This window comes from Phalaenopsis equestris, unplaced genomic scaffold, assembly GCF_001263595.1.
Source record: "Phalaenopsis equestris unplaced genomic scaffold, ASM126359v1 Scaffold233282, whole genome shotgun sequence".
NCBI lineage: Eukaryota > Viridiplantae > Streptophyta > Magnoliopsida > Asparagales > Orchidaceae > Phalaenopsis > Phalaenopsis equestris.
The window spans coordinates 83,149-96,840 of NW_018251233.1; positions in this window are offsets into that span (position 1 = coordinate 83,149).

Genomic DNA, 13,692 nt, shown 5'->3' on the forward strand with positions numbered 1-13,692 from the left:
ACGTTCATGTTGTGGATCCATCCTAAAGGGGGAAAGATCTCGATTAGTTCATCAATTATTAGTCAATAGAGCAAGCGAGAATAAAGGTTGAGTACTCAACAAGTTAGAATAAAAAATGTAGAGCTCTACTAATATGCATTCAGAAATCAAGTATAAGTACATTAAAAAAAACACAACTACAAATAAAGGCTTAGTACATCAGTTTGAAGAGTACAAAATACATTTCTTAAAAAGGTCTAAAAACTCAATCATCCACAACAACACGTAAATATTTGACTCGCAACTCTAGTTCCATCACCATAAATATGTGCCTATGTGTTGGATCCTCGAGTTTTTTCATACATACTGCACGAAAGCGCTTATCCGCTACTACTTCAGGGATGGTAGACAAAGTTCAAAGACAATTGAAGATAGTGGTGTTAGGAGGTGGAGCAGATGGTGGAGCTCCAAAAGCATCTATGAGTCTGTCAAATGAAGTTTTCACAAAACTGTCATTTTCTTTCTTTTTTCCTCCCTAACCTGGGCCTCTTAATTTGTGAGCTTGATTCCCCCATCTCCCTTTGGTTAACACTGTGTATTTCTTCTTCATCTGTCACTGGCTCTGGTGGAAAATCATCGAGTATGCCTCCAAACCCCGTCTCACTAGGGTTGAATGCATGCTTTCCTGTTTTCACTACCCCCTTGAACATTATGTCAAGTTTATCTTCAAGATCCGACGCAATTCCACTTTGCTTGTATTTTTTAGCTGTCGGCATTGCCTATAACATTACAATGAGGCGGGAGTTTAGGGGGATAATTGTTCGAATTGAAAGTATTTTTAATTAACAAAAAATAATGACAATATTTCCTCTAATTTGTCGGCCCACCATTCATCTGGTGCATCAACTGTCCATTTGATTGGATTCCAGCCCAACCATGTAGATCCACATTTCAGCTCCTTCCAAATTTTCCACTCCTTAAATTGATCCCATTTATTTTTAAACTTCAACTTGTCATAATCCCTTCCAGTCAGTTCTTTAATCCTTTTAGCTATGTTCTGTCAACCTTCCTTATTGAAATAAGTGGTTGGCCTATTCCCGATCTCAATCTCGGCGATACAGAGGTTGCAGAAAATATTTGTAACATCCTTATCCCACATCGCTGAGGGACCACCTTCATTTGTATTAGCCATTGTGGAACTATATGAAGAATTGCATTATGTATAAAGAAATTCAATTTTTTAACTCAAAATGCATAAGTAAATTATCCAAATGCACTAACAAGAGATGAAAGTCAAAATCCAAAAACAATATAAACAAAAGAAATTTGAATTGTGGCATTATGAATATGCAAATGAAAAATAAAAAAATAATAACACAAAGGAATTATGTGGTTCAGTCAAAGACCTGCATCCACAATAAGGCATCGAATATGTTTTATTATGCAATTGTGTAAGATTACATAGCTATGATTCTCAATGGAGAACATTGCAACTAAAGTACATGTGTAGCAATAAAGTAATAGACATCTTTCATATATACCTATGATTCTCAACACACATCTTATACTTGATACAAATGGTGTGACAATAAAGCAACACACATCATATTTGATTTATTCATTCTCATATCTGTCGTGGAATCCAATTCCACTGGAAGAAACTATCGAAATAACTCTCAAATATAAGCATTGTATCTCCTTCTCTGCCCTCGACATCAAAGGAACTGCCGAAATAGCTGTAAAGATATAAACCTTCTCATATAATAAAAGAATCTCTAAAGACCAATACATCCTATAGCTCTAAAGACCAATACAACTCAGCATATAACAATGCATTGCATATAAATTTCCCATTATACATATGAGCAACATTCAAACAAATGCACATGATATATCATCTAAATGAAGAGTGGAATGTATGTAAATAAAGTAACATATAAACCTTCTCATATCTCATCTAACTAAAGAGTGGAATGCATTGCAAATAAATTCCTTAATGAATTCATCATTATCTGCTACAGGGATAGACCATAAGAATTGCAAATAAATTCCCCAGTTAGTAGGTACCATTTCGTCTCCATATATAAGAAGAATGCAAAATATATTCATCCATTTCAATCAAAAATAGACTCTAAGCATTCCAAGCACTCAACAATTTAGCAATTCCAACATTTCAAACCATGAAACACATGAACAGGAAGAAGAAATTTTCCAAATGAATTCCAAACACGCATTGCAACACATTCCAACCATGAAGAAGAAATTTTCCAAATGATACCAAAACACGCATTGCAACACATTCCAACATTTCGAACTAGCTGAGTTCCAACATTTCAAACTAAATTTTTAACACAGGAGCAAGAAGAACAATATAACAGGTGCAGTGGAACACAGATCCAATGCATTCAAGGGATTTGCTCAGCTGTCATTCTTGCGAAATTATCAAAAAAAATCATAAGGGCACTGGAACACAGATCCAATGCATTCAATGCATTTCAAAGTAATCCAGCAAAGGCATCCTCAAGAAAACCAAATCTTACAAAAAAATTAACAGAGCCATAAAACCAATTGAATCGAGCCATAAAACCAACCAGAGAAGACCGAGCCATAAAAAACCAAGCAGAAAACATTGCGGCACATACCAGAGGAACGATAAAAATTGATGTTTACGAAGGAGAATATCAGGGAAGGAGAGGGCGAGGGAGAGCGTGAGGGAGATCTCACAAGGGCACGAGAGGAATTCGAGCCCTAAACACCAGTCGCGAAAGCCGAATGCATGGGGACCCCCACGTTTGACTCCGCAGAACAAAACATAATATGCGATTATTGTCGTTTTTGTAACACGCCCCGAATGTTTTTTCAAAACGACACGACGGCGTTTTCAAAACGCCGCCACACCAAAGTAATATGCCCCAAACGGGCACTTAGAGTTTAGAAATCTTTAATGTAAAGAAGTATGAAAATATGAGTTTCTATCTAGTTCAGAAATACATGTAAATTCTCCAAATATAGGGTTTAGTCATTCTATCTTCTCTACTTAAAAAAATTTTATTAAGAATAATTATTCTTACTATATTATATCCTTAAGCTTAAGAGTTTCTCAAGTCTTATACTTTAAAAAGATCAGATGTGGAACTAATTTTTGATTCGGCACTAAAACTCAAGCTTCTCCTCCCTTTTTTAACTTTACTTTTTTTCTCCTTATTTTTATTTTTTTTTTCTTTTTTAGGTGAGGATTACTATATCTGGATAGCCCTTTAATGATTTTGAATTCCACTCTTCCTTTCCTAAAGCAAAGGTTTGATATATATCCTTCACTTAAAAATATAATAAAAGTTTTAGAAATGATTTTAATAAAAGAAAGTTAAGTATTGAAAATAAAAGTCTAATACTTCTACATTTTTCAAAAATACAACTTCCCTTAATAACGATAGTTACACAATATTTATCATTTCTTCACTAAAAATTTTTAACTTTAAGTTTTTCTTCATTATTATTGGTTTCAACTAAATTTTCTTACTCGTTTCTATAATCAAAATTTTATTTCCCTAATATAACTTCATATACATAATCATTTCACTCCAATCAAAATTAAATTTATTTGTATCACATTTAAGAACAAATAAAATTCAAGTTTTGGAAATTGTTTTTCATCCCCCCAAACTTAAATTTTTAATAAGATAAAACATTTTAGCATCATATATATATAGGCATGAATGAAAACTAAAAATAACATGCTTACAAGAATTTTTATACCCTAAATATACAAGTACAAAAATTAAAAACAGGAGTAAAAAGTAATTGATCAAATTTTAACTTAATTTTAACATATATGAGATTCATTAGACTTCTATGCAATGGAGGATAACATAAAGACAAATAAGCACACACTAACATGAATTCATAAATGCAATATAAAGAAAATACATGGAAGTAAATTGAAAATTTAAACATGAAGTTCTTTAGTGAAAGTTAGTAATATTCTAAACCTTCATAATATTTCTGGATTAAGTTCTATACAAATCAGCAAAATACACTAAACAACATCGTTCACACAATTACTACCACAAAAATAAAATATAACTACTCACAACAACACAAATGCATCACAACAGTATCTAACACAACAAATAGTATCTAACAGTATCTAACACAACAAATAACAACACAAAAAATAGCAGCAGTCTGAACACATAACATAGTAACAGTTCAATACAACTACAACACATAAGGTTTACAATTTAAAAATAAACTATTCAAATCAATCCTCCACCTCCTCCTCCTCCTCCTCCTCATCATCATCATCACTCCTCCTCCTCATCATCATCATCACTGTCCCAAGAACTCGTAGGCTTATATGAAGGGTATTGTGGATATGAAGAAAAAGCCACACTTTGGTCAATCCTGATATGGCTTTCCAAAGATGAGTGATATTTTTCTTCATAGTCACTTTGTCTCTTCATGTAACTATCAATAAGATCTACATAGTTCTCCAAATTAAGTACCTTATCTGCAGTATAGTTGAGTATAGTTGATGTTATCTAACATTCTAACATCCTTTGCTTTAATTCTGCCTGTGAATTAGAACTAGTAGACTGACCTTGCGATGTAGATGCTCGTGAAGTAGAAACACGAGATGTAGAAACACCAGAACTTCTTGAAAATCCTCCTCTCTAGCCAAATATAGCATGTTCTGAATAAGATTTCACATTGACACTCATGATAGGCTTTAGTGGTTGTAGAATCTCCTCCCAACTATCAAATCTAACACTAGCATGCTCATAAAGAAAAGATTAAGGATATGAATCCCAAACCCGCAGTAGTCGCAGCTATAGCAGAACTAGTGATCGTTCAATAGATTAATGATCCAATTTCAATCTGCTTAAACTGCTGAATACAATAGTTCAGAGTGGATCTTTCTCTTGAAACTTCACTAAGATGATTTGTAGGGAGTAGACGAGCTGAAATAAAATAGTTTCACGCTTTTGTCGTAGCATCATGCTTTGACACAAGGAAATTTACTCTCTTTTCATTTATTATTTTCCATAATCATCTTTTCGCAGTCAATGAATATATAATCTCATCTAACTCCTCCTCAGTAGGATTATAATTTGAATAAAAACACAACACACTTGGGGGCAGCTGGTAAAACAAATTTATTACCTCAGGGAAAAAAACTACTGATTTTCCTCTGACAATAACTTCATCTTCCTCTGCCTCAGGGAGATTAGCATAGAACTCACGAACCATAGAAATTACTACTACAACAGAAAAACAACAGAATCATTCCCACTGTCGGCGGACAATTAAATCTTCAACTGCTCCGCCCGAATTTTTGAAAGACCGCTCAGGAATCAAGTTTCTTGGTTGCATTGCTTCTGTATATCTATCCTGAGCTTTCAAACTAACAAATTTACTGGAATCAAAATTGGACTTCCCTTTGCTCCTCTTTATTTTTGGTGAAATTTCTAAAAATTCACAATAAATTCACAATAAATCCTAAACTTTCAAAAACTTGAACTATCATTTTCATGTATTTTCCAAAGATTTTTCTTAAATTTTCACCATGAATAGAGATTGTCGGATAAATCCCCAATGTACTCAAAATATATGGTAAAAAATTTTTACATAGAAGTGAAGCTCTCACCTTGAGAATATGAAATCTAGCAAATTTGGCTTAATTTCACAAAGAAATATTCACTTATGCTAAGCCCTAGGTCCCAAAATTTTCTTTACTACTGCGCTTAAGCGCCGAATCTTGGCGCTTAAGCGACGGTGCTTAATTTAGCACAGGCCTGCTTAACATCCAAATACACATTCTAACATGTCTAAGCCATCAATTAAGGTTTTAGAATCATCACTAAATCATTATATATTCAAAAATACTACCACATTTTCTTAATCAAACATAAAAACATAACCTTTAAAATAGATACACACTGATAACTATGGGTTACCTCCCACAAAGGGCTTAGTTTAACGTCGTCAGCCCGACATAACCAGTGCTTATTCTTGTTGACCCAAAAACGTAGTATCATTTAATTTTAAGTTGATCCCCTAAATAATTGGGTTTTAGTCTATGACCATTCACTTTGAATATTTTCTCAGTTTTAGAATCTTTGATATTCGCAGTTCCATAGGGATAAACTTTTATTACAACTAATAACACCATCCACCTAGACTTAAGTTTTCCTGTAAATAATCTTAATCTTTCATTATATAGCAAAACTTGTTGCCCTGGCTCAAAATTTTTAGTAAGAATCCTTCGATCATACAACATCTTCATCTTTTCTTTAAAAATTTTAGCACTCTCATAAGATTCATTCCTTATCTCTTCAAGCTCTTTTAATTGTAATAGTCTTTTCTCACCAACATCCTTTAAATTATAATTGAATTCCTTAATAGCCCAATATGCTTTATGCTCAAGTTCAACTGGTAAATGACAAGCTTTCCAAAATATTAGCCTATATGGGGACATTCCTATAGGAGTTCTTTATGCAGTCCTATAAGCCCATAAAGCATAATCAAGTTTGACTGACTAATCCATTTTTGTTGGATTCACAGATTTTTCCAAAATTCTTTTAATTTAACAATTTGATAATTTAATTAAACCACTTGTCTGAGGATGATATGCATTAGCAATTAGATGGTTGGTATGATATTTCTTTAATAATTTCTCTATTAATGCATTTCTAAAATGACTTCTCCCGTCAGTTATGATCACTCTCGGCATCCCAATTCTACAAAATGTATTCATTCTTAAAAACTTTGCAACATTTTGAGAATCGCATTGAGGTAAAGCAACAACCTCTATTCATTTGTATACATAGTCTACTGCTAAAAATATATATAAATTTATGAAAGACGATATAAATGGTCCCATGAAATCTAATCCTCTGTTGACCTCACTTTTGGTTGATGTTTAGTTTCTTCCTTAAAGCTGAGAATCTAGCCATAGAATTTCCCTGTTGACTATTCCTACAGGAGTAATGATGGTACCTTCACCATTAGAAATTCTAAACTCTTCCTTGCTCATCTTAAAGTTACACATGTTGGTTCTAACCTCTAGCACTTAGTAGGTGGAACTTAGTAGGAGCACTTAGTAGGTGGAGCCAATATGGGGGAGCTCAAGAGGAGTCCCCAGAGGATTGTTTGGCCTTAGCGTTGACCCTGGGTGATGTGGTCTTGGTCAGTCTCACACACACATACACTTGATACCCCTCACTTACACTCACAACCTTAACCCTTAAATATGCTTAGTTGATCCCTTACTCTTTTTGGAAACTCATGCGGATGATCCCTTGAACCATTAACCCTAGGTTATGGTTTGGCTAAGACCAGCACATGGAGGATCCAAATTGGGGTCTCCCTTGATCTCATGGCTCATGAAGTGTAATTTCATGATTGACATCCTATTGAACCCCAATTCTACCTAAATACCCAACTTTAGCCTTTTACCCCTAAACTTTCCTATAATTAATTACCCTTGAAACTCTAAAATCCTCAAAATTGCCCAAATTGCCCAAATCTGTCCAAAAATTACCTCAAACTCTTTTAAGTCATCCATATTATGCAAAACCCATCCATATTATGCAAAACACCCAAAAATTTTCAAAATTACCAAAATGCCCTCCATACCCCAAGAATTTCAAAAATTCCTAAAATCTCCAAAATCACTCCAAATTTCCTCAAAATCAATTTGAACCACTCCATTGAGCCCACTTTGACCAAATTGACCCATTTTGACCAAAATCTCCAAATTGCCCCTAAATGCCTAAATTCCCCAATTTCCACCAAATTGACTTCAATCTCACCTAATTTCAATCTTCAATCTCACCACCAAATTGACTTCAATCTCACCTAATTTCAATTTTAAATTCAAATTTATCATGTTTAATCCCAAATGAGGGCAAAATCAAACCTAATTGAACGCAGTTTCAAACCTAACCAAAATGCCCAATTTGACCATATACCGAATTTCCCAAAATTGAACCCTCTAATCTATCCAATTTCCTTAATTTTGAATTCCAAATTCCTTATAACATTCGTTTAGACCAAATTGAACTTTCAATTGGCCCTATCCTAGCCTTAAATCTCACCCAATTTCAACCTAGGCCGAAATCCCCAAACTTGCACTTAAGTCCAAATATCTCAAATTAAACCTCATAACTCCAAAATTTTTACCCAATTAATATCCAAAACTCTTCATTACAAACCCTTGGACTAATTTGAACCATCAATTGAGCCTAACCTAAACCCTAGCCCAATATAAACCCAAGTCGAACCTAAATGCCCCAAAATTGGTCATGGGTCAAATTCAACTAAATCAAACTCCCAAATCAGGTCAAAATCACTCAATTCATTTTCCGAACTTCTCATGACAATTATCCTAACCAATTTGATCAATCAATTTAGCCAAACTTAAAATCTAGCCAAACCCAAACTCAAATCCAAGCTCATGGAATGATTTTGAACCCAAGCCTTGAGTTGAACCAAACCCATTCAAATTTATCAAGCCATGGTCACCACAGCCAGCCTTTGGACCCTACGGACCAGGCTAGACACACCTAGCCCATCCTACATGAGCCATGGACCAAAGGTCCCTTGTTTTAGGGGATCTCTTCCCATATTTGGCTAAACACAAATATATTTTCCATCAACCATCAAACCTCCAAGGATAATCATCATTAAGATCCCCCTAGCTCACCTGACCACTCTAGCCACCAGGCCTAGCCTGACCTGCCAGCCTAGTGGCTGGGAAACACCAACACCAAAACTGAGAGGACCCCATGACCAAAACTTAAAATTTGAACTCCTTGAGTTGGCTCATCCCAAGTGGTTGCTTGCACTTGTCTTCCCTCCTTCTAAGTTGCCCTTTGCACCATTGGTCAGCCATGATGGCCACTCTTCCTTTTGTTTAAACTACGCCTCCCACGACCAAATAAGGAGACCATCAATTTTCTTAGTGAAACACTGCCAAATTTCTTCCAAAGCTCCTTCAAGACCTCTTAAGCTAACATTAACCATCTTCCAGCCATCTTTCCCACTATTTGAGCTCAATTTCAGAGAACAAAACCAAGGCAGTTTCTAGTCATTTCTCAAAACTCCACCAAAATTCAAATTGAATGCTCCAAAAGCTTCCCTAGACCAAACTAAGATGATTTCTACTGAAACCCCTCTATTGAGATCCAAAACCTACCTTTTTACCAAGGCTGCACCACCCTTCGATTGAGATCATACTTGGAGCTTATATCATAACAAACTAACCCTTCAAGGAGCTTCATTGGATTCCACGGAAGCTTCCACAAGCACCAAATCAAGGTCTCACCTCTTGGGCAAAGGCATCTTTCAAAAACCCCAATTTTTTGCTCGGTTTCACCAATTGTTATGATAAGTTTGATTTCATGAGCATGTAACCGAATAATTGTGTTCTTCTTGAGTAGATGAAGGTGTAGGAACAAACCCCACGTGATTTGGTTGTGTATCGAGATGTATCGAGAGAGATCTTAAGGTTTCTTAAGGTTTTAGTGTGGACGGTTCTCGGGTTAAGATGATTGCGGACAATAAACAAAAGCCACTTGATTCCCCGTGTATCGTTTGGAAGGTCCAGATTACGTCAGATGAGCACTCAGTTCACAAAGCGCGGGCCCGAGTCAGCTGTTACATGGATGGCGACGTCGAACCAGAAAACGACGCGTAGAGCTTCGGCTTGTACGAGGACATTGTCAGCGCCACACGTTTAAGTAAGAAAATAGGATTTTTAGGATTTATTTAATTTCAAATACATAGAAAATGCATATCTTTGTGTAGAAAAATTATAAAAATGAAATAAAAAATACTCTCTTACTCAGTGAACATAAGAGAACAATGTGGAATAAAAATTAAAATGATTTAACTTGTGTTTTATTTTTAATTGATTAAATACTCTCTGTAATGTTTTAATTTTAATTAGCTAAATGATAATCGCCATGATTTGAAATTTTAGGGGTTGATTCCTCATGTTAATATGGGTGTTCTCTAATTTTTTCAAGGTCAAAGGGCATCTCTATCTTTGAAACCCTAATTTTCAAGCCTAGTTGCCTATTTTGGCTTAAAATAATTTTATAAACAAAAATACAAATAAAAAAAGTATGGAATTAATTTTGGTAGGTTCCCCTGGTCGGAGGATCCTAGGAAAATTATCAAATGGATTTAAGTAATTTTGTATATTTTTATAGTTAATTAAATTTATGATAAATTAATTAAATAAAATATTATTAAAAATTTAACAAAAACCAATTCCACATTGTAAAGAATGATCACATTAAATATTTATCACTAAAGTTGATTTTCAAAGTAAAATAACATTTTTGTATTAAAATAATTATATTAAATTAAATATAGTTAGGAAAATTATGAAAAGTGGTTTTTTGAGTTCCTTGTGATTATGACCATTTAAGAAAAAAAAAATTATATTAAAGTAAATACTTTATTTTTTAGCTTATTTTTGAATTAAAAATAATTAAAAATTGCAGAAATACAAAAATAGTCTAAAATGTTCCTAATTGCTTCCTCATCACTTAGGACAAATTTTAATATTTTTCCTAATTTCTTTAAGTTATATATAATTTTCTAAAGGCTAAAAATGTATTTTCTCTAATTTTTCATTAAAATAATTATAATAAATAAATTAAAAATCACAAAAATGAGAATTTTATCTCTCTAAGTTCTCTAGACTTATAGGGATTTAATAAAAATAAAAAAAGTAATTTTTTTAATTAAAATGTATTTTCTATTTAATTAAATCACTAAAAATTAATAAATAATTATAATAATTAAAATATAATTAGAAAAATTATGAAATTTTGTCCAAGCAGTCCTCTGTCCTAAGTAAACCTCCAATAATCTAAAGCCCCTTATTGGTGATGTGATGATAAGGCATGATTTTGATTAAGAATTTAACTTCACCTAATTTAATATTTAATCATTGTAGGTTCACTTTTAATGTTGGACCCTAAGGGCTTAGTAGTGCACTAGGCTCAACTTGAATTTTCTTAATGAGGTTTAGGAAAAAAAATATAATTAATTATGAAAATTTTGAAAACACTACGGGCCCAACTTTGCATGTGGGCATGAGATCCTTAATAGCTTAAGTTTGTTCTAAGGGCACTCATTCACATAACTCTTAATTGAAACATCAACTGATTAATTTAGTACCCTTCTCATGAGATAGTTAAAATATCAGTTTACTGAGCATAGGGTTTATTAATTCATTTGAAACTAAATTTGAAATTTGGGATGATTAATTGAACAACATATTAGGTTCAAATGAACTCGAAACATTTCAAAAGGATTCAAATGTTGTTAGGGATCTCTCCCCAAACACTTTTATGATCATTTGGATATTTTGATTTGGATATTTTGAAGATATTTTGAAGGACAATTGTACTTATTATCCTTGCTCAAGAAAATCATCTACTAAGACCTTAAGGGACTCGTCAAGTCATGACTTGGGGTTTGGTAAATACACCTTCAACTGCTCTTCTTATTGTCCGTTCCTGCAAAATCATATATATACTGCAAAAGCTAATCTTTTCAGCGGGAATAACAGGAATACGATAGGTAGTCCTTGTTGACCTCACTTTTGGTTGAGGTCTAGTGATAGGTAGTCCTTTACAGTTATTTACTTTCCCACAATTTATATGATAGGCACTCTTTTATGTTTGGTTTGTTATTCTATGAATCAAACCAAGTTGTTACGTCTCTTCATGCTCGTTTAATTTGTTTTTTACCTCACTTTTGATTAAGGTATAGTCTTTCTTCTTTAGTAACCTAGGGTCTAGGCTTAGGACTTTCTTGTTGACTATTCCTAGAGGACTGCAAAAGGAACCCTCACCATTAGAAATCCTAAACTCTTCTTTGCTCAACTTGAAGTTCCACATTTTGGTCCTAACCTCCTAACACATTTTGGTCCTAACCTCTAGCACTTAGTAGGTGCATGGGAGAGCTCAAGGAGAGTCCCCATAGGATTGCTTGGCCTTAGGGTTAACCTTCTGATGGTGTGGTTTTGGTTGGTCTCACACACACTTGCACATTGCACTTCCACTCACAACCTTAAACCCAAACATGCTTAACTTTAATCCCTTGACCCTTTGGGAGACTCATGTAGATGGTCCCCTAGACCCCTTACCCTAGGCTAGGGTTTAGCTAGGACCAGTACATGAAGGACCCAAAGTAGGGAATTCTATTGGTCTATGGCTGCTCAAGCAAGGTGGTTGGCTCAAGTAGGGTGATTGACACTCTAATTTCACTAAAATATCCAACTTAGCCTTTTACCTCCAAATTACTAAACTACCTTTGAGACCCCAAAATTGACCAAAGTTCCCAAAATTACATAAAATACCCAAATTTGTCTAAAAATCATTTCAAACTATTTGAAACCATCTAAATTGACAAAAACACCACCAAAATTTCCAAAATTACCAAAACACCCCTCATTTTGCCAAAATTACTAAAATACCCTTGGTGGCCCAAATTGTCCCAAAACCCTGAAAATCACTTTAAATGTCCCCAAAATTAATTTGAATAACTCCGCGGAGCCCAAGTTGACCAATTTGACCTATTTTGATCAAAAGCCTCAAATTGCCTTTAAAGGCCCAATTGCCCCAATTTACCCCAAATGTCCATCAATTTGGTTCCAATTCTCCCCAATTTCAATTCCAAACTCAAATTCATCATGTACAAGCTTGATTTAAATCAAATCCAAGCCCAATTGACCCATATTTGAATCCAATTTCAACCCAAATAAAAAAGCCCTAATTTGACCCAAAATCAAAATCTCATTCAATTGAACCCCCAAATCATCCATTTGCCCCACACTTACCTCATAAACTCTTCATCACATTTCTACACATCAAATTAAACCTTCAATTGACCTTGGTTAAGCCTCAACTTTACTCAAAATTAACTTGGACCAAAACCCCCAATTTTGCCCCAAATTGGCCATTTCCCCAAATTCAACCAAATTGAACTCCATAACCACAAAATTTCCACTCAATTTCTATCCAAAACTCTTCATGAAAATCTTGAGGACCAAATTGAACCATAAATTGGGCCTTATCCAAACTCTATCCCAACTCAAACCCAAGTCTAACCCAATAAACCCAAAATTGACCAAATGTCCAAAATCCTTCAAATTGAACCTTCAAATCAATTAAAAATCACTCCAAATATTTTCTAAACTCTGTGTGAAAATCATCTACATCATCTTAATCAATTAATTGAGTCCAATGGCATGGCTAGCCCAACCCAAACCCAACTTCCAGCCAAATTTCCAAAAATTGAACTCATGACCCAAATGTAACCAAACCTAGCCAATGTGGTCAACCCAAGCCCACTACAGCCACCAACTGGACCCTAGTGACCAGGCTAAACCCATCTAGCCCACCCTATGTGAGTCATAGTCCAAAGGTCCCCTAAATTAAAGGATCTCTTTAATAAAATGCTTAAGCTAAGGAGATCTTTGCCAAAACCCATCATCAACCTAAATTAATTGCTTTGACAGATTCTCCTGAGGTTCCTGAGCCACCTGAGCACCTCCCCTGCCCTGGCCAGCCGCCCTAGTTGTCAGAGGAGCCAAAACTAGACTCACCTCCTCCCAATTCAAACCCAAATTCATCCATCCAAGTTGGCCAGCTCAAATTGGCTTTGACACATTTTAACCCTTCACCTAAG